The sequence below is a fragment of the Mus caroli genome, unplaced genomic scaffold (assembly GCF_978045245.1).
Source record: "Mus caroli unplaced genomic scaffold, Mus_caroli_1 scaffold_2, whole genome shotgun sequence".
Classification (NCBI taxonomy): domain Eukaryota; kingdom Metazoa; phylum Chordata; class Mammalia; order Rodentia; family Muridae; genus Mus; species Mus caroli.
In genome coordinates this window covers 28,227,059-28,247,808 of record NW_028227257.1, presented here as the reverse complement: position 1 = coordinate 28,247,808, position 20,750 = coordinate 28,227,059, and the positions used below count along the sequence as shown (strand labels likewise).

At 41.3% G+C, this 20,750-nt stretch overlaps 1 long non-coding RNA gene and 1 pseudogene across 1 annotated transcript; both read right to left on the bottom strand.

The window, feature by feature from the left end:
- Positions 1-2,958: 2,958 nt before the first annotated feature.
- LOC147005766 (uncharacterized) lies at positions 2,959-20,013 on the bottom strand. The gene is made up of 6 exons (XR_015044799.1): positions 19,900-20,013; positions 13,435-13,588; positions 5,468-5,640; positions 5,122-5,355; positions 4,958-5,028; positions 2,959-4,468 (listed from the first exon to the last, which is right to left on the bottom strand). It is a non-coding gene; the product is annotated as an uncharacterized LOC147005766 (long non-coding RNA).
- LOC147005767 (14-3-3 protein eta pseudogene) lies at positions 7,421-8,161 on the bottom strand (annotated as a pseudogene).
- Positions 20,014-20,750: the final 737 nt, after the last annotated feature.

Sequence of the window (20,750 nt, the reverse complement as noted above, 5' to 3'; positions counted from 1 at the left end):
CCAGCAAGGAGGCCCAGTGTGAGGGTTCCACAGAAAAGAAGGTGATTCAAGCCTGTCCTCCCCATGTATGCCCCAGTCACACCTTTGTGGGCAGTGTCAGACCGCATTTAGGGCCCCCTTTAAAATGTGGGTTTTGAAGACCCTAAAGAATGGGGTTCTAAAAGGCCTCTGCAGGTCTTCAGAGCCAATGCTTTGATGAGGAGGCTTGACCTGTACATTATAAAGGATTAAGACTTGACCAAGGAGCATCCACGGAAGTAAAGCTAACATATCATCCTGTGCAGGCTTACTGTAGCAGGTAAAATTCTTCCAAAAGGGAGAGATAATACCCTGATAAATGCTACAACACATTCGTATTATTAATGTTTGGCACATTATCAAAAAACATTTATATGATTTTGGAACACAATTTGGGAGGAGAGTTGTTGGGCACAATTTTGGAGTTTGGCTACCTATGTGACAAAGGATCCCATAGGCTATTTAAGCAAGTGTATGTGCCCTCCAGTATTACCACTAGAAATGTTTGCCTACTTGACAGTAAAGCCTAGAAATATTGTAGCAAAATGCAAAGGAAATATAAAACTTATCAATTACGTATTGTGCCAGAAGACTATCATGGGTTAGAAGTCTGCCACTTTTAATGGGACTCTCTCTGACTGAGCCTCAGAACTCTTCGAAGGTAAACGATATGATGGCCATGAAATTCATGTCTGGAGTCAGGGTGTGTGCTCTACTTTACATCTACAGAATGCTTAGCTTTACAGAAAATTAAGTGTGAAAAACTAAAGCAGAAGAACTTGGCAACAAGATACATATAATATTCAAGTTCTCAACAAACTTTATGACATGATCACTGCCACTCCATGGCATTTTAAGCTTTCAAATGCTGAAGCATAACAAAGGAAGTTCTCCCAGTTTCTGTAGGGAGACCTTCTATAGCCACCCTAAACCCATTGTAATGTTCATCATGGGTGTCATGAGATATAAGCAACAAGATAGAAAGGAATGTTTACAGGAGAAAAATTTTGACAATATGATGGCAACATACTTGATGCTCAGGCAACAATAACCCCGGGAAGAAAACTCAATAAAAAAAAAAAAAAGCCCTGAAGCCCAGCTAGGGTGTTCAAACCTTGAAACATACAGGGCCAACCATGAAACACCAAACAGCAAAAGGCAGGGATCTAGTGTACCTACCCTTCCCAACTTCATTTGGCCAAATCAACCTGAAAATCCTTAGAATGTGAACAAGAGTAGAATGAGGGACAGTATGTCATCCACCCTTACTGCTTAAAAAAGAAGAGACCTCCCATTCATAGAATCTGCCCCTCAGCTTGTCCAGATGGCTCCCATTATGAGAAACACCTAGCAGGATAGAGAACATTGACCCTCAGATGTAAGCTGTACCAGAGTGTCTTCAGAGGATTCATCACTGGAAATCTCCCCCAGCCATCATCCAGGGATATGTCCAAAGCTCGCTCTAACAATTCACAGAGCCAAGTGTCCTTACAGGGTGTTTCATGTCATCACGCCTCTGTGGAGGAAGCTCAGTCTAAGGGCACCAACATACCCAGTGAAAAGAACAGCTCTTCTCTTCACCCTATAAGCATCTCAGGGAATAACTCAATGTCATGAAGACCACTGCTTCAAGAACAACATGACCTCACAGGATAGATCACCTCCTTTCTCCACAAAGTAGACATATTGTTAGGGTTCCCTTGTACAAGAAAAACAGTCAAGCCTATCCTCCCCAAATATGCCCCAGTGACACCTTTGTGGTTTCTGTCCCACCGTGCCCAGGATCCACTTTAAAAGAAGGTTCTGAAAAACCCTAGAGGGTGGGGTTAAAAAGGCCTGTGTCAGGTCCTAAGGCCAAGCCCATTTAATGAAGAGGCTTTATCTGAAAATTATAAAACATTAAAGATCCTTGGCTAAAGAACATTTAGGCAAATATAATTGACTAGCTATCTCCTTAACCAGACAATGGTAGCAGTTGAAATTGTATCAGAAGGAATAAAGAAAACCCTCATCAAATCAAGAATTGAAAGTGCAAAACTCTATACCTCCCTCATATTATTAACCATTTGCACATTATATTAAAAAACTGTTATATGATTCTGGAATATAAGGTGTGGGGAGAATTGGTGGGCAGAATTGTGGAGATTGGCTACCTACCTGAGGAACAATCACATTGGCTATTAAAGCAAAGGGTATGTCCCCCCCAGTAGTGGGGAATACCAGGACTGGGAATGGGAGTAGAGGACTTGGGGAGCAGTGGTAGAGGGGAATGGATAGGGGATTTTCAGAGGCAAAACGAGGAAAGGGGATAATATTTGAAATGTAAATAAAGAAAATATATAATTAAAAAAAAGTACAACATGTCTCTTTCACAAACATCACCTCAGTAGGACCTCATGAGACAACTCCACAATGTTACTACCAGTGGTTCCAAGGACAACATGATGTCACAGGATAGATTTTTCTCCATTTTCTAGCAGGAGTCCCAGTCTGAAGGTCCCACTATATGAGTAGGGTCAAGCCTGTCTTTCCCAAATACACCCAAGGACATTCCTGACAGGTTTCAGACTGCACCCCAGGTCCGATTTACAAGGCAGCTCTGGAATACACTGAAGAACTGGGTTATAAAAGAACACTGATTTTATGTTGCTGTTTGCCAATCCAAAAGAGAGCATGTGTAGCTAACAACAAAATCCTGGCTAGGAGTTAAAAAGGCAGTGCGGGATTCCATGGTGAGAGGCACGAGCACAGGCTACTGTGCACTTTTCCATCTAGGATCTTTAAGAAAGAGATATCCCTCACTTTAAAGGAAAAATAGTTATCAATGGTCTGTGCAAAGAGGTTAACTTGCAGAACTCAGTGTTTTCTTTACACCATGTCTGTCCTTGGGAATGGATTAGGGTCTCCAGGCTTAGCAGCAAATACTTTAGCACATTGAACTGTTTCCTGGATTACATGACATGCTTTGAAATAAAGATGTTATAAAAATACACATTTTAGTGGATGGTGATAATATATAATTTCACCACAAGTCCAATCCCACAGTAGCCTTCCTGAGTACATTGACTGCATGTAGAGACAAGAGGAATGTGTCTGGAGGCTGTGCCAGGATGCTGAGGGAGGGTGGGTGAAGGGATCAGTGGAGCACTCAGGAGGAATCAGCCTGAGAGCCCATGCCATCACAAGGCTAGCAGAGCCAGCCATAAGTCCTGCAAGTTTGTACTGAAAACCCCTTTCTTGTATCTGTTTCAAGTATACTTGGAGGCATTGTAGTTCCTGGAAGATGGAATCAGAGAGTAGATAGCAGCCTGTTGAGGATGAAGACAGGCTCAGGAGAGAATCAGGTAGGAATTCCCAGGGCTTGGCCCCTGTGGGAAGCCATATCTACATCACAGGTTGTAAGTAAAGGCAAACTATTCCTCTATCTGCACAGGAGCAGTGTGTGTGTTGGGGCGTGATAGCCCTCTCAGGTCCTCTGGGGCATGAGGACTGAGCAAGGATTCTAGGAGACGGGTCTGATCTCATGACTCCCCTGTCTGTGCTCTAGGTTGTTTCATGATGGCTGGTAGTGTCACAAATGTTCCAGCCAAGTGAGGAGCTTCATGTAACTCAGAAATCCTGGAATGAGGTACCACTGCATGCAGGTCATCATCAGGAAGACAGGTCTTAAAGGAACTTCCAGGCATGGTAAGATCATGAGCTGCCTGTCTCCAAATGTACCCATGAGCCATTAGAAGATACAGTAGATACTGGAAGCAGAGTAAGACCCCCAGACTTCCTGAACTCCTGTGATTGTGTCCAAGATGATGACAGCTGAACAGCTGGAGTCAGAAACAGAGCAATGAGAGTGCAGGGAGTGTCCATATTGTGCTCATGAGGGAAGGGAGAGTGGACAGGAACAGGTGAGTCCATTGCTTTTGGTGCAGCTCTCAAAACCATCCTGACTTCCTGGACAGCTTGCTCCTAACCCACAAAGATTCAGACACCTTCTCAACTCACCCCAGCACTGTAACTATTATTGTTGAGTTTGCTTGTTGCTTTGAAACCTGCATCATCTGGATGCACTCTTCTCAATATCTGAAGCGCACACACACACACACACACGCACTTTGAGATGTACTTATGTACAGTTGATGCTAGTGAATTTTCCTTGAAGTGGAGAGAACCTCCATTCTAAACAAAGTATTTGCATATTTCATGTGCCCTTAGGTGTCATTCCAAATTAGTTTTCTCTTGTCTCCATGCTCATTTGAAAACACTAACCACCTCTTCGACTGCGTCATCAGAGCCATTTGCCATGCCATGGTGAACATTTTGTCCTAGGACATCTGACCACGTGAAAGATGAGGTGCACCACCTGTCCTCTGTGTGGAGTCAAGGAGAAGTCTCGAGTGTTTGACAGTTGAATTCAGATCTGGATCTGGTTCCAAACATGATCATGAATAAGAACCTGTGGATGGAAAAACAACAGAGATCCTCTGGTCTGACAGTGAGGGCTTTCCATTGGGTGGTTTATGTTTACCTGCCACCTTCCACCACCTACAAAAACTCAGGGACTTAAGTGGCCAGATTTATATATACCCCTCTTTAGTCCCACTCTCCTGTATACCCTGCCTTTCTTATGTATCTCACACAAAGACCCATGCTGTTTTCTTTCTGATATCCTGCAAGGATGTTGCTGTTTATACAGTTTTCTGTCCCCATGCAGCAGGCTGAGAAAGTCTGGTGCCTTTGCTGCCTATAATACCCTGTGTTGAAGTTACCAAAGGACTCCTGGGACCACACTCAACAAGGCACAACACCTGAGGCCAGCTTCATCTACTTGGTGCAGGAGATATTCCTCAAGCCTTAACATACCGGATGCCATAGGGACACACAGATGATGCTCCCTTGCTTAAGCCATGGGGAAGGCATGATTTAATACACTTGTTAGTCTTACCAAAACCTCTTGTTTTCAGGTCTCCTTGGTGGAAGAGGCTCCTGCTGATTGGCAGAGAAGTAGGGCCAGAGCTAGGAGAACACAGAAAATTCCATTAGCCAGATGGACTGGGAACACCAAGAGAAGAATACCATGTTCTGATCCCAGGTCACCCATCAACTTACCCTGACCCTTTGTTGTTGGAGAAGACTATATGTGGAATTTAGAGAACATCCTCACTCTCGACGGTTCTTCCCTCTCCTGGTAGGCGTCTAGTGACCATGGCAACGGGCTTCTCAAGCCCCTACCTCCACCACTGAGGATATGGTGAAAGGAGAGTCAATTGGTGTCACTGCCCCCTCAGTCTCTTAGGCATGGACACAACTTCTCCAGTAAGATGTCTCAAGAAATACTGTCATCTGAAAGAGCCAGACATACAAGACATAGATACCTGAGAGACATGTTGTGTGAGGTGAAAAAGACTCTTTATACTGGGTTCCCTCTAAAGCAGTGACAACAACCATTACCTACAGAAGTGAAAGACGGAGATGATCTGTCAAAAAGTCCGAGATATTCAAAGCTGACCCATTTCTTATTTTAGGTATTGTATGTTCAAGTGAAGATTAGCCATTGGGAATGTCCACAGAGAGCTGAGAGTTTAATTTCTTAGGCAGAAGTGTTACAAGTATGTGATACCCAGGAACCTGGACAAAAAATATAGGACATAAACAACTCTGAATACATAGAGTATTGACTTATTACAATAAACTTTTAGTGTGTTCAAAAACAAGCTGAGTTATACTAAATTATACCTATGTAAATCTACTGACACTGGACTTAGTCAACATGCCTATCTTGCAAATGAAAAGCTCTTTCCATGGTGAGAGCATCAGTAATTCTCCAGGACACATTCTGGTCTTCATCCTGTGTTTTATATCTCTGCCCTCTTCCTCTTCCATACTGCCTAGTCTCCATCCTAGAGACATCTCTACATTCTAGTGTTGTTTATCATTAGTGTACACTTTTGTTTTAGACTTCATTTGGGCAGTATTTCCCTCTCTTTTGAAGATGATTTTTCTTACTATAATGTCCTTCAAGTCTACAGAAGGTGACCACACAGCTCAGTATCCTTCTCCCCTTTATATTTCTGAGAAAAGGTCTTGTTGTATTGCCTAGGCTGGCTTACAACTCCTGACCCTCCTGCTGTTCAGAATCATGGGTATTGTGGTGGCAGGTTTGGACCTCTTTATTAGAAGGCCTAATTACATTGTTCTGCAATAAACATGTGGAAATAGGCTAGCCACATTGTTAAAGGATTAGGTGTGGTTTGTTTGTTTGTTTTAAAAATTCATTTTGAAATATTCTCAATTCTCCTTGCAGTTGTCCTATCTCAGTATCTTCAAAAAACCTTATAATTGGGTTTGGAGATTCTAACCAGGGCCCTGACTTTATTCAAAAAGCACTCACTTATGTAGCAGTAATCTGGTTCACCCTCAACTTGTATTTCTGCCCTTCCATTCATGTCCTGTTGAGGGGGCAGAACTTTCTTTAGGACACAAAGAATGTTCTGTGCTGTCATGTGAACTAGAATTGGAGAGGCTTTCAAGATCAAAAAAATTCCTAAACTAGTTCACATTTTGATATTTATTACTCGTTTATCAATGATTGACCATATTTCCTGGACAAATGCAGTTCAACTCACAAAGTTCATTTTTTTAATATCCCCAAAGCAGCATTTATTTACTCTTTTAAGTCCAAACCATTCATTTTAGCAGTCTGGCATTTCATAACCACCCATCATAATTGACACAGGTTGACACACATGTTGCTGTCAGGGTACACAAGAACAATAGCCAAAGAGTTACAAAAAATAAATCCATGATTCTTAATCACAATCCAAAAAAAATTTACACATATCAAAAACCTCTGATGAATTGCATTGAAAAGAAGGTGTGTGCACATCATAATTTAAAGAGGCACAGCAAGAGCTGCTGAAAGCTCACAAGAAACAGTTTTTAAGCTGATGGTTAAGGAAGGAGTTGTCCCTGTGTCAGTTTCCATTAGCTGAAGGGAGGGGTGAGAGGGTCAAATTCATTTCTGCATGCACAAGATGTACTGCTTAACAAAACATTATCAGCTTGTTTTAAATAGCAGACATAGCCTGTGTTGGCTACTTCTCCTTTCTACACTCAATTACCATCACCTGGACTTGCTAGAGATCAACAGACATAATAGAATGCTTTGTTTAGAACACACTTCTCTGCACAATTCAAAAAGGAGCACATGTGGCTCAAAGCAACCATCAGTCCAGCAAATGCCCATGAAGGTTTTTCTGAAACTGCTTCCCAAGGGACAGGAGGGCAGATCTCAATAGTTGTGCTGCCAATACAGATAGATTTAGCACTAGATAGAGTGGTTGTGGCAAGGAAGAATCAGTGATAATGGGGGGCGGGGTGAAGGAAGAGCCAGGGACCTGGAGCGTCTTCAGTTGCCTTCTCCTGCTTCTTCATCCTGCTGGTCGCTCGTCCAGAGGGTGAGGCTGTCTCGCAGCAACTGTGTGATGAGAGTGGAGTCCTTATAGGAATCCTCGTTTAATGTGTCCACCTCAGATATAGCATCATCGAAGGCTTGTTTGGCTAAGAGGCAGACCTGCTCTGGTGCATTCTGGATCTCATAGTAGAACACAGAAAAATTAAGGGCCAGGCCAAGCCGGATGGGGTCTATTGAGTGCATGTGCTCTTTGCTGATTTCGAAGGTTTCCTTATATGTGGCCTCAGAAGCTTCAACCACAGTATTTCTCTTCTCCCCAGAAGCCACCTATGCCAGGTAGCGGTAATAATCCCCCTTCATTTTCAGGTAGAACATCTTGCTCTCATACTGAAAATCATTGCAGTTCTTGATAAGGAACTTGTCAAGCAGAGCCAAGACATCATTACAAACTGTCTCCAGCTCCTTTTCAATCTTCTCCCGGTAGGCTTTAACTTTCTCCAACTTCTTCTCATTCCCATCTGCCATGGTTTTCTGCTCAATGCTACTAATAACCCTCCAAGAAGATCGCCTGGCGCCAACTACATTCTTGTCGGCCACAGAGAGGAGATTTCTATCTTCATTAGATAGTGGTTCATTCAGCTCTGTCACCACCTTCATGGAGGAGGCCATATCTTCGTAGCGCTCCGCCTACTCTGCCAGTTGCGCCCACTGCAGCAGCTGCTCTCCATCCCCCATTTCGCTCATGACTGGGCCTCGCCTCTCAAGCCCACAGTCTTCTCACTCACTCTCTTGCTCACCAGCCCATCCTCTTCCCTGTTGCCTCCAAGGCCTCTATCGCGCATGCACACTGGCTCGCCAGCTGGTGGGAGGCTGCAGGCTATACCCCTGCTCTGGCCTTCTGGTGTCTGGCTGCATGCACTATGGCAAGTGCTGTGGAGCCACCGGGAGAGGAGCTCAACTCACAAAGTTCTAACCTATATGTCCCGACTCTGGTTAATATTTCCTACTATTCCATTCGCAATTTCAGAGTGTCAGGTCTTACTTTAACGTCTTCTATCCATTTGGAGTTGATTTTTATGTGGGCAGAGATAAAGATCTAATTTCATTCTTCATTAAATGCCATGGGTTTTTTCTCTCACCATTTGAAGTCTATATAGGAAATTCCATATCAGTCTGTGCTAAGTAGTGAGACTATATCTATATATAAATACATGTATAGAAAATGTAAAACATGGATGACTAGATTCACTTAAAATTAGTTTATCCTTTCCCAATCAACTTTTAACCCATTTTTCAAAAATAATCATGAAGATTTGAACAAGAGAGCGGTGAGCTTCTTGGTTTCTAAACTGTACTATGGGTAGATGTGAGCTCCATTTAAGGAATCACTTGAATGCCTTGTACAGCATTTGTCTCTTAGTGACCTGGGCAAAGTGGAAATCAGTCATTACCCCCAAAATAGTTGTCTATCATCTTCTGACGTTAAAAAAAATTAAGAATTTCAATTTAACTGATACAGTTAGAGCTTTCCGTAATTGTGAGAACTTGGTCTAACCTCACCACAGATTTAGGTGAGGGTTGAGAAGACTATAAGACATGAATTAGCACACAGTTATAAAAATCTGGAGTGTGTGGAGTTAGAAATATTGGCTAAGAGCCTTTTCTGTAGATAGAGGGATTGAAGTTCAATTCCTAGCACACACACAGGGTTGCTCACACATGTTATAATTTCAGCTCCATGTGTCCAGTACTTCTGGCCTCTATGGGAATCTTCATTCGCATGCACTTCTGGTAAGAACACTTATGGCTGTCTATAGGATTCCACTAAGGAAGTTCGGGGCGAGAACACTCACCACGAGGCTCAGAAGAGAAAATGCCATATTCCAGAGCACTTCTGAGGGTACTGCCAGAGTTTACCCAAAGTCTCACGAAGACAATGGTGCCAGAAGGGCCTGAACAGAAATGCCAAAGGTTTACCCAGCTTGTGTTGCTGCCTTCCCAATGCAAAGAGACCATCATGCTTGTGAAAGAGCAAAATCATGGCAAACAAGCAGATTTCATTACTGTGTGCTCAAGAAGTAATCTCTTGTGTACAGTGTAGAGGAATAATTTACCAATAAAAAATGATGGCTCGTTCCAAAGGACAGGAAGTAGAAGGTGGAGTTTCAGTAGAGAGATTGGAACTCCAGGAAATATACATTGCTGGGAGATATTCCCTGGTGGAACTCCTAAGAAGTTGGACATATGAGGTTACTAGCTACATGGCAGACATAGTGTTATTTAACTGGATTAAATATGCAAAGACAATAGATGAACTCTTGTTACTGAGAATTTTAAAAAACACACCTAAAACCCTTATCCCCCAAATTTTTAAGACTTCTTCATTTAAATGTTTGTTATTCTCCCTAAGAGAAACACCAGAAACAATGTTTGTCTTTTATCTCAAAATTTTTAAACTTCTTTATTTAAATGTTTATTTCCCCCCTAACAGGGATACCTGAAACTATGTTCTTGCCTTCTACCCTAAAATTCCCCTGAAAACTTACAATTTGTTTAAAATTCCTTGTAAGCTTCAAAAATCATATTTAATCCACTCTAACAGGTCAAACCAACAATGTTAAGAATCATTATTAAATTGCTAATTAACAACCAATTACAGACAAATTATTACTACTGCATATCCCAGATAAATGATTACCATGATATATTCTTCCTCGTCCATCTAAAGCAGACAAATTCTCAACTGTCCCTCTGGTTTTCTTTCTTTTTTTTTTATTACGTATTTTCCTCAATTACATTTCCAATGCTATCCCAAAAGTCCCCTATACACTCCCCCCCACTCCCCTACCCACCCATTCCCAATTTTGGCCCTGGTGTTCCCCTGTACTGGGGCATATAAAGTTTGCATGTCCAATGGGCCTCTCTTTCCAGTGATGGCCTACTAGGCCATCTTTTGATACATATGCAGATCTCTTTAGCTCCTTGGATACTTTCTCTAGCTCCTCCATTGGGGGCCCTGTGATCCCTCCGATAGCTGACTGTAAGCATCCACTTATGTATTTTCCAAGCCCTGGCCTAGTCTCACAGAGACAGCTATATCAGGGTCCTTTCAGCCAACACTTGCTAGTGTATGCAATGGTGTCATCCTTTGGAGGCTAATTATGGGATGGATCCCTGTGTGGTTTTCTTAATAAAACACATGTAACTCCCCACTTAAAGGATTCCTTCCAGGACTACATTCCTTAAACACCCTGGACTTTTTTCTAGGACCATAACAACAGACCAGCAACGTGTTCACAATCAAGATGTTTCAAGTTTCATATATACATTTCCCACACTGTGCAGACATCCCCCTGCTGGAATTCTGCCCCCCTGTTGTTGATTATTCTACAGGTTTATCACTACAAATGGAGGAAATAGAGTGCTGCTTCCACAAGCCAGAGAGAGAAGCACCCTCCAACTCCCTGGACCTGCCTAGGGCAGTAAAGCTGCCTTTGTCCAGACACACCTTCTGACTGAAGGCTTCCAAGACACCAAGCCCCACAGATGACAGCGGAGATCCACAGATGACAGACTCGAGACCTTCCAGAAAGTAATGAACTCTCTTGCCAGAGACTAATTTGTACGGAAGTTAGGGACATGTATATGATAGTAAGGAAAATGTTATGTCTATATCAATAAATCAAATGTTGCTTAAAACTGATGTTAATACCCTCACAAACCCTATGCAAATCCACTCAGTGACAATCTGCTGAACAATTATTCATCAACAATCCCTTTTCATCTCAGCCTCACAACCATGGCCGCTGGATAGATATTCATATTAAAGTCTATGGATGCTGCCCCCAAACACACACACACACACACACACACACACACACACACACACACACACACAAAATTCCCTGGATACATCAAGAGGGGATAACAGATTCCTCATTCTCTGAGTCCCTGACAGGACTATAATCACCTATGGATACGTTTTTTTCCCCTCATTACCTGACCACCTTTTGCAATCTGCTGGCATTGTGCTGGTACATCACATCAACACTAACAGCTGCTGACACATCACTTCAAAACTAACTTCCATTAGTGCAGGAGGGATGCCCAACACTGTTAATATTGCAGGTATCCCTTCCTGGATTCATCACTCTCATCTCAAGAAAGCACCTGAGGATTTCATAGAAAGAGAAACTTGCCAACAGAGATGACATCTGACTTAATGGAGATCCTTCAAGGTTAAAATTTTCAAGGTTTAATATTTTATCGCTAATCTTTTCTTACTCAGATTTTATACTATGATAGTCATAATGTTAGCATATTAGATTATATTCATGCCCTTAAATTTTAGCTGTTCTAGCCCACATAGACCATGCACTTGAAAACTGAAGCTTGTGCTCTCTGATACAAGTCATATATTAGACATGTTTACAACATGTAATTGATCTAAGTTAAGGCAGATTACCGTAAGCTCTTTCACTGCCATTCTGGGATGAAGTGTTGACATTTACAATTTAAAAAGAACCTACAAGTCATCCTAATCTATGCATGTCCAGCACAACTAGGCAAACTTGCTAGGGTACTAGTGCATATCATTAGGCTTTTTGTAGATGTGGAACTATAGCCTCCTGGGGAAAGTCCAATAATGGTGTATTTATGCTTTGTCCCAAACCTAAAACCAACCCTGTCAATTAAAATAATTTAACTTTTTAAATTCCTAACCTACACTCTTGAGACATCTATGAATATTCTGACAAATTGCTCTGGGATGCCAGAATACCTTGAGCATATCAGTTGTGTTTGACCTGGGTTCCTCAATCACAATTCAAAAATATTAGGTAAAACAAGAAGTGTTGAAGCCCACATGCGTCAATAGAGACTTCTTTCTGGTGCCTTAGATTACCCTGGTACACACAAGTCTATAGGGTCTGGTAACTACCTTCTCACCTATTCTATCCTCCCCAAGACACCTTCACCTATCTCTTTAATGGAACTCCTCCTGACTATGTTAGCAGCAACCATTTCTTCCTCAATCAATCTTCATTTAACCCGACACAGTTTTATTGGTTCTGCCTTGATCCAAAATGCTCCTATTAGGTAGGAATGGCCTACAATTGTAAAACTGTTACAAACCACTGCTGATGCCTGTTCATGGTCCCAGGCCATATCAATCGTAGGTGACATATAAGGACAAGAACTATGTATCCTGTCAAAGGTATCAGGTTACCTGGCTTCTCTCTCAGTGCATAATAGTGAAGATATAATTCAGAACCTCACTACGAGACTTACCAACTGTCAACAACTGTTCCTTCCTGTCCCTTCTGATACTTGGTGAACATGTATCAAAGGTATTGGGTCATCTACATTTGCCAATGTCTATTGGTCTCCCACTTTGTCCAATGTCCATTGGTCTCCCACATTGTGCATGGCATACATGCACTCATTTGTGGCATTACTCACATCTGTCCCCAAGTTTATATCTATGATGGAAATGCAAGTCACCTTCCTTTAGCCATGACACCAGGCCACACTTGATCAAAACGTAGTTTTGTTTTTTTTTTTTTTTTGGTTTTTTGAGACAGGGTTTCTCTGTAGCCCTGGCTTTCCTGGAACTCAGAAATCCACCTGCCTCTGCCTCCCAAGTGCTGGGATTAAAGACGTGCGCCACCGCCGCCCCACTATTCCACTTTTAGTGAGTACAGGGATGCAGGATCTACTGAACTAGGAACATCAGTTGTCCTCAAAGGTCAAGTGTTTAGAACCTTGAATATCTACTCAAGTTTAACAAGATTTAGGGTTCTTAGATGGCTCAATATCCAGGGTGGATACCAAGTAGACACATTGGTAGAAGTACTATCAAGGAATCAGTGAGGTTTCAGTTTGCATTCAAAGAAACAGATAGGATGGTGTAGTCTTTGGAAAACTAACATTTTTATGCCAGCAAGTCAAGATCAATCAGGGACACCTTCATCACTATGAAAAAATAATCTTAAAACTTAAATACTCACTTAACAGGCATGAAACAATCGGTACCAATCACTGGTCATCTGGTCCCCCATAGTTAACACCTGGTTCAACTGCAGCATGGCCCTATCCAGGAGTATTTCAAGAACAGGGCACACCTCTGATTCATCTCTCATATACGATCACATTCTATATTGCCTACAAATTAACAAAAAGAAATGAGAGACCTGATGCCATGATATGGCTGTGGATGGAATTGTTAGAACAAGGTAGAATGTTATACCAACAATTTCACCTTTCCCCTCAGAATTTACATAATCTCTTGCCCAAATTGCCCATATCACAATATACACATTTCACAAGATATAGTGCAATGTTCACACCCCTTGAACCATTGGGGCCCCTTGGTTGTAAGAAGTTAATCCTAGAGGTCTACACCCAATGCAATCTGACAATGTTATCACCCATTACCCAGTTTTTGGTAATCCTAGATATGTACATGTGGTGGTAAATATTTGTTCTGCCTTCTATACGAGGTGACCATGACAGGAGAAAAGGCCTGTCATGCTATTAAGGCCATGAAATCAACAATGCTAATAATGGGAGTGCTCTGGACACTATTGTCCTGCAATAGACATGCTTACTCATTTCAATAGTTCAGCACTTGTTATCCTTGTGGAGGATCAGTCATTTCTGTGGGGGTACCCTATCATCTTCAATGACAAACAATCATAAAAAGAACAAATTACTCCTTAAAGGGAGCACTTGCTTGGCTCCTCTCCCCAGAATCCAAAAGAGATCCACACCTAGCATTCATGCCAATCCTATTTCACGAGATCTTTCTCTCCTTCAGTGAACAAAGGCTGAGCTCTGTTACCAAACTTTGGAAACTTTTGCCGAGGGACTTCCCTCCCATTGGTTAGATATAAGGACCCAATAACTTCTCAATGACAGTTTCCCACTCCTCTTCTTACAAGAGGTGAAGCTATGCTTGTGTTTTCTCCCTGGACACAACCACACCGAGATGCGTGCCCTCAAGAGACATTTGCCTTGCCATGGACCAAAGGTCAATGAAGGAGCCAGAAGAGAATCAGAATCCAGAGATGTAATGCACATAATGTGAAGAGAGAATCTCGGGGGCAGAAGATACCATAGAAAACATGGACACAACTGTAGAGAAAATGCAAAATGCAAAAAGCTCCTAACCCAAACCATCCAGGAAATCCAGGACACAAGAGAAGACCTAAGGATAATAGGTATAGAAAAAAGTGAAGATTCCCAACTGAAAGGGCCAGGAAATATCTTCAATAAAATTATAGAAGAAAACTTCCCTAACCCAAAGAAATGCCCAGGAACATACAAGATGCCTACAGAATTCCAAATAGTTTGGACCAGAAAAGAAATTCCTCCCATCACATAATAATCAAAACACCAAATGCACGAAACAAAGAGAGAATATTAAAAGCACTAAGGGAAAAGGTCAACTAACATATGAAGGCAGACCTATAAGAATTACACCAGACTTCTCACCAGAGACTATGATAGCTCAAAGATCCTGGGAAGATGTCATACAGAAATTAAGAGCACATAAATGCTAGATGCCTACTATACCCAGAAAAACACTCAATTACCATACATGGAGAAACCAAGATATTCCATTACAAAACCAAATTTACACAATATCTTATCTGAAATCCAACCCTACAAAGGAAAATAGATGGAAAATGCCACCTCAAGGAAGGAACTGGACAAAGCAAGTAAGTAATAATCTTTCAATAAACCCAGAAGAAGGTAGGCACACAAACAGAAAAATAACATCAAAAATAACAGGAAGCAACAATCACTTTTGCTCTATATCTCTTAACATCAATGAAGTCAACTCCCCAATAAAAAGCCATAGACTAACAGACTACATAAGTCTGTGGCTCAGGAAGAGAGCACAGCTGTTAGATAGTATAACAGGATGGCTGCTCTAGGCAGAGAGCTTAACCAGTAAAAACTACTTTACTTGCTTCTTATAGGCAGATACTAGTGAAAAATTGAATTAATTGCTTTAAAATGGTATAATATACTCTAATACTTACAAGACACTCATATTCTTTCAAATGTGGGATCCATGGGAATTTTGGTTAAAATCCTGGTTTGACAAGCTCCCTGCCTATAAGCAGGGGCAGATGGAAGTGTGAATCAATTGTTTTAAAGGTGATAAAATAAGGTCTGCAGGATAATTAACTCATATTCTTTGAACATGGGCTCCACTGGAATTTTGGGTTGATTATCCTGACAAGAAAGATTAGGAAAAAGGCCTGAGAATAGGTTTTTACACTAAGCAAAATGTTTTTAGGATAGCAGGGAAATTGTGTGAAGACAATTGTTTGAGAAGATTTGAAGTCCTGCAGGATAACTCATTCTTTGAATGTGGACTCCATGGGAATTTTAGGTTAATTTCCTGGCATGGCAAAATAGGAAAAGCCTAAGAATAGGCACATACAATATTTCAGTTTACTTCATTTGTTTTAGATTGTTTTAATTCCCAATGGATGTGATTTTGAATTTTGTGGTTATACTAGTCTTCTGGGAGAGAGGTCAAAATGAAGAGTTTTCTGGTCACTGGCCCAAGGATCTGCTGACTGGGGAGGAAGGGTTTGCCTTAGTGTTTTAGATACGGTGAATAGTGTGTGTACACCTTCCAGAATTATACGGATCAGATGTGATGACGGGAGATCCCTGAAGGACGAGATTCCAGAGAGTCAAACAAAAAGAGATCTTGATAATACTAAAACTTTGTTTTGAGATTTGTATATTACACAATATACAGCCTTAGTGACTCTCATCAGCAGGGATGCTGAACTGACCTGCTTTCAACTTCTGATCGCTTGGACTTTTAGCCAGATCCAGTCAGGATACAGACACCAGACCCTAAAACAATCATTGGTGTGGCCTTTTTAAGGCCAACCAATTCCCCCATTTTCCCTACACTTCCCCACTTCAAATACATCCCATCACCCATATTCAACTTGAAGAAGTTATGAAGAGTCTTTGCCCCAGTTTTCTGGACTTGGGGGTCTAGAGGTGGTTATTCTAGTTGTCTTCCTGGGGAATGTTGAAATGGTCATAATTAAAACAGGGGAAAATAGCTACAATTGATTGTGTAATAATAATTGCATTTGGTAGAAATCTTTACAATCGTTACTAAATTGAAGTCATAATTTCTTATTTTGGTATAGAATTTATGTTAATACAGAATCAAGGTTAGCATTGGTATAAATTTCTTCTATTGATAAAAAAATTTAAAAGTACAAGGCTTGGACCCAGCCCTTCTGTAATGTCATTACAAACTGATCTGAGATGTTTAAGCCTGCGAGTTAAGGGCCAAATAGCAAATTCAGGGTTCTGAGTTCATTGTTAGGGTGTTTTCACACAACTTAATTAAACTAGCTGACCGTATTTAACGGACAACAGTCCAGATTAATTTATATAGATAGTTGGTTTTCAAACCCATCAGAAATCCACAGAATGTGACATTTAATGTTATTTATTCATTTGTTGTTGAGACATATCTGCTCCTAGAAATCCCCCTTTGGGGATCAAAGAAGAAATTGAGCATCTCTACCTCCAGGTGAGGTAGTACATTGTAGGAGGCCACTGGGCAGAAATTGCCTATCATTCCTGCAGATCTATACCATTCTTGAAAGGACACAGTTTACAGGTTAGGACAGCTTAGTTCTGCTGAGACACAATAAGGTAGTCCTTAATAATTCCTGTTTTTCAAAGGATGGTCAGATGACCCTGGGCAGAAGGCTGAAGTCTGATGCTCCAACTTCCTCACTGACTGCAGCTGCATAGGTAGGCAGCTGACTCTACAACCTGTCTCAGTTCTGGAAGCTGAGTTAGGCTTTCCATATTTTCAGATGATGTTGCTCAGATTCTGATGGTGTTGAAAGACTACTTATTGCTGGGTGTAGTGGTGCTCACCTTTAATCCTAGCACTCAGGAGGCAGAGGCATCGGATTTCTGAGTTCGAGGCCATCCTGGTCTACAGAGTGAGTTCCAGCACAGCCAGGGCTACACAGAGAAACCCTGTCTAAACAAACAAACAAACAAAAAAAGAAAGAAAGAAAGACTACTTACAGTCTCATAGCCAACCGAGGCTATTTAACACTGAGAAAACGTATTTGAGAATATAGTTCTCAGATAGTACACAAGCAAAATCAGGACATAACATATAGATTTATAAGTCTTTTATGTTAGGATAAATAACAGAGTGTTCTATTTAATTGTCCAAGATGATGGACTGGATGTTAGGTGTATCTTAAAAAATGGTCAACCCTATAGGAGGAACAGCATTTGAAATATAAATGAAGAAAATATCTCATAAAAAAGAAAAAATGGTAAAAAAAAAAACAGTCCTCACAAGATAGAAAAAAAAAACAAACAAACAGAAATTGTATTTGAAATAAAAACACCATAGATTTGAGACTGAAGGAAAAAAATAGGCAAGCAAAGCAGGGGAAGCAAGCCAGAAAGCAACATTCCTCCATGGCTCTGCATCCACTCCTGCCTCCAAGTTACTAACCTGTGTGAGTCCCTATCCTGATTTCCTTGTGTAATGAACAGTAATGTGTAAGTGTAAGCTGAATAAACCCTTTCCTAAACCCAACCCCCCCAAAATAAAGAAAACAAAGAAAAGTGAACAGGATATAAAAACAGTTAAAATGAAGATATTGGAGGGGGGGGGTACGGGGGGGGGCGGGCAGGCATGTGCATGCACAGATACCAAATAGCAAACTCTTCAGCAGCCACTCACCCTGTGATTTTCTACCCTGTCCTTTGTGGCAGACTCTCTCACTGCCACCTGGGAATCACCAACTTAGCTAGACTGGCAAGCCAGTGAGCTCCAGGGAAGATGGCCTCTCTCTCCCCAGGGCCAGGATAATCAGCAAAACTACTTACCTAGTCTACATAGGTACAGGGTATCAAGAATAAGGTCTTCATTCTCACAACCAAGAGCATTTTACCAACTGAGGTGCTCCTTGGGTCAAAGGTAATTTTTATGGCAACTGCTATTATGATTGTATGTTTCAGTAGATTGAATTCCTTGCTCCTAAAATTATGTGTTAAGTTCTAACTACAGAACCTGTTAAGGCAACAATGTTAGAACTAAGGGTGTATTAGTTATTTTGCATAGTTGTGACAAATTTCTGATAAAAGTAACGTAAGAGATGACTTAATTATTTTGACAGACTGTACCAGTGTTTATATTTGCTTGGCCCTGTGAGCTTGAGCACAAGGTCATAATGGCAGCAGAGTGTAGGACACAGCACTGTTCACACACATTGCAGGGGTCAAAGAAGCAGAGAGAATCTATAAGATATTTTCATGGGTCAAAACCAGTAAGACCCACCTTCCATTGTCCAGAAACTTCCAAATTCTCCCCAAAAAGCAAAGCTTGAGAGAAGACCAACCAAGAATTTAAAACACAAGTCTATGGGGTCACAGTTTAGATTCAACCATACTAAGAATCTTTCAAGATGTAACCAAGTTGAATTCATGAGATTAGAGTGGGCTCTAATCCCATGGATTTCATTTACAAAGTAAAGCACATAGTTTAAGGGAAAGACAGGCAGACAGTGTAGTGATGGTGAGCCAAAAGCCAAGAGACACCTAGTATTGCAAACCAACATCTGAAGCTAACATACTTAGACCTTCCAGAGCGCCCAGCCTGGACAAAACCTTGCTTTTACACGCCTAGACACCAGTGTGTGAGGCAATAAATTTACCTTAGCTGGACAGTGGTGGCACACGCCTTTAATCCCAGCACTTGGGAGGCAGAGGCAGGCAGATTTCAGAGTTCCAGGCCAGCCTGGTCTACAAAGTGAGTTCCAGGACAGCCAGGGCTACACAGAGAAACCCTGTCTCAAAAATAAATAAATAAATAAATAAATAAATAAATAAATAAATAAATAAAAGGGAGGCAGAGGCAGGCAGATTTCAGAGTTCGAGGCCAGACTGGTCTACAAAGTGACTTCCAGGACAGCCAGGGCTACACAGAGAAACCCTGTCTCGAAAATAAATAAATAAATAAATAAATAAATAAATAAATAAATAAATAATTTACCTTAACTCAAGTTTGTTATAGTATTCCTGGAAATCTTACTTCCCTCCCTCCTCTGAAACCATTCCACTATCAATTGCTGTCATATCCTTCCATTATAAAAAAGGTGTCTTTAAAATCATGGAGTAACCTGCTTCAGATATGTACAAAAATGTAATGGGCAGGCTATGCTCTTAACTACTTTACAAATCAAGTAAGGATATTAAACGGTGCTGTACTCTGTACTACACCTGGTTTAAGAAACCAATGCTTGTAGCCAAGAAGCTCATATAAAGGTGAAAAAAACAGTAATGTTCTGCAGTAAATATTTGTATTAGGTAGATATCAGATACTTTAGTTAAATGTCTAAACTTTTAGACGGCTAAAATTTTAGACATTTACTACATTTACCTACTTTTCATTTGAAACGACAACCCCCTTGAGCTTACAGCCCCGGGGTCCAAAGGAGTCCTCCAAAAACAGGCAGCAGCACTGCCCACCAACGGCTTCAACTAGAGGCTTTTGTGCAGGAGCAACGGCAAAGTTTGTTAACTGCCTTACCCAGAAGCCTTTGCGCTCGAATATAATGCACACCAACTGCCTCACCCAGAAGCCTTTGCTGTTCAAATATAATGCAGCACAGCTGCCTCACCCAGAGTCCTTTGTGCCCCCGGCAGCAACGGGGATTAAAGACATGGAAGGCCCCTTTCTCCTACCTACATGCAATACAGGAAAGACTAAAGTCATCATTTCGGGTAGAAAGACAGTCCAACTTGCGTTTGCAATGAGCACACAACACAGTGAGCTTCAGTTTTTTCAGTGGAGGAGGTCTGTGTCGCCATCAAGATGACCTTTGTATTCCAAGGTTATAAAGAATTCCAGATGTGTCAAATGCACAGTTGTTTAGGTCCTAGGAAGAAGGGAATTTGTTTATACATGAGAGAAAATTAAATATTGGCAATATAGTAGAGAAAACGAGGTTTAAAGATCCTAGAGTATGGCCGAGTAAGTTCTGAAATACGGATAAATAGCTAAAAACATAAATGATGCCCATTCAGCCCTTTTTCAGGGGAGGGAGAAAGGAATGGAGGGAGGGAGGGAGGGAGGGAGGGAGGGAGGGAGGGAGGGAGGGAGGGAGGGAGGTACCTAGTTCATGGAAAGCAGATTTCCCAAATTGCCCAATTAATGTCTTTATTCTCAGAATGTGTTGGACCATCAAAAACGAATTTTATCTATTATCACCATAAACTGACTGATTTGGAATCC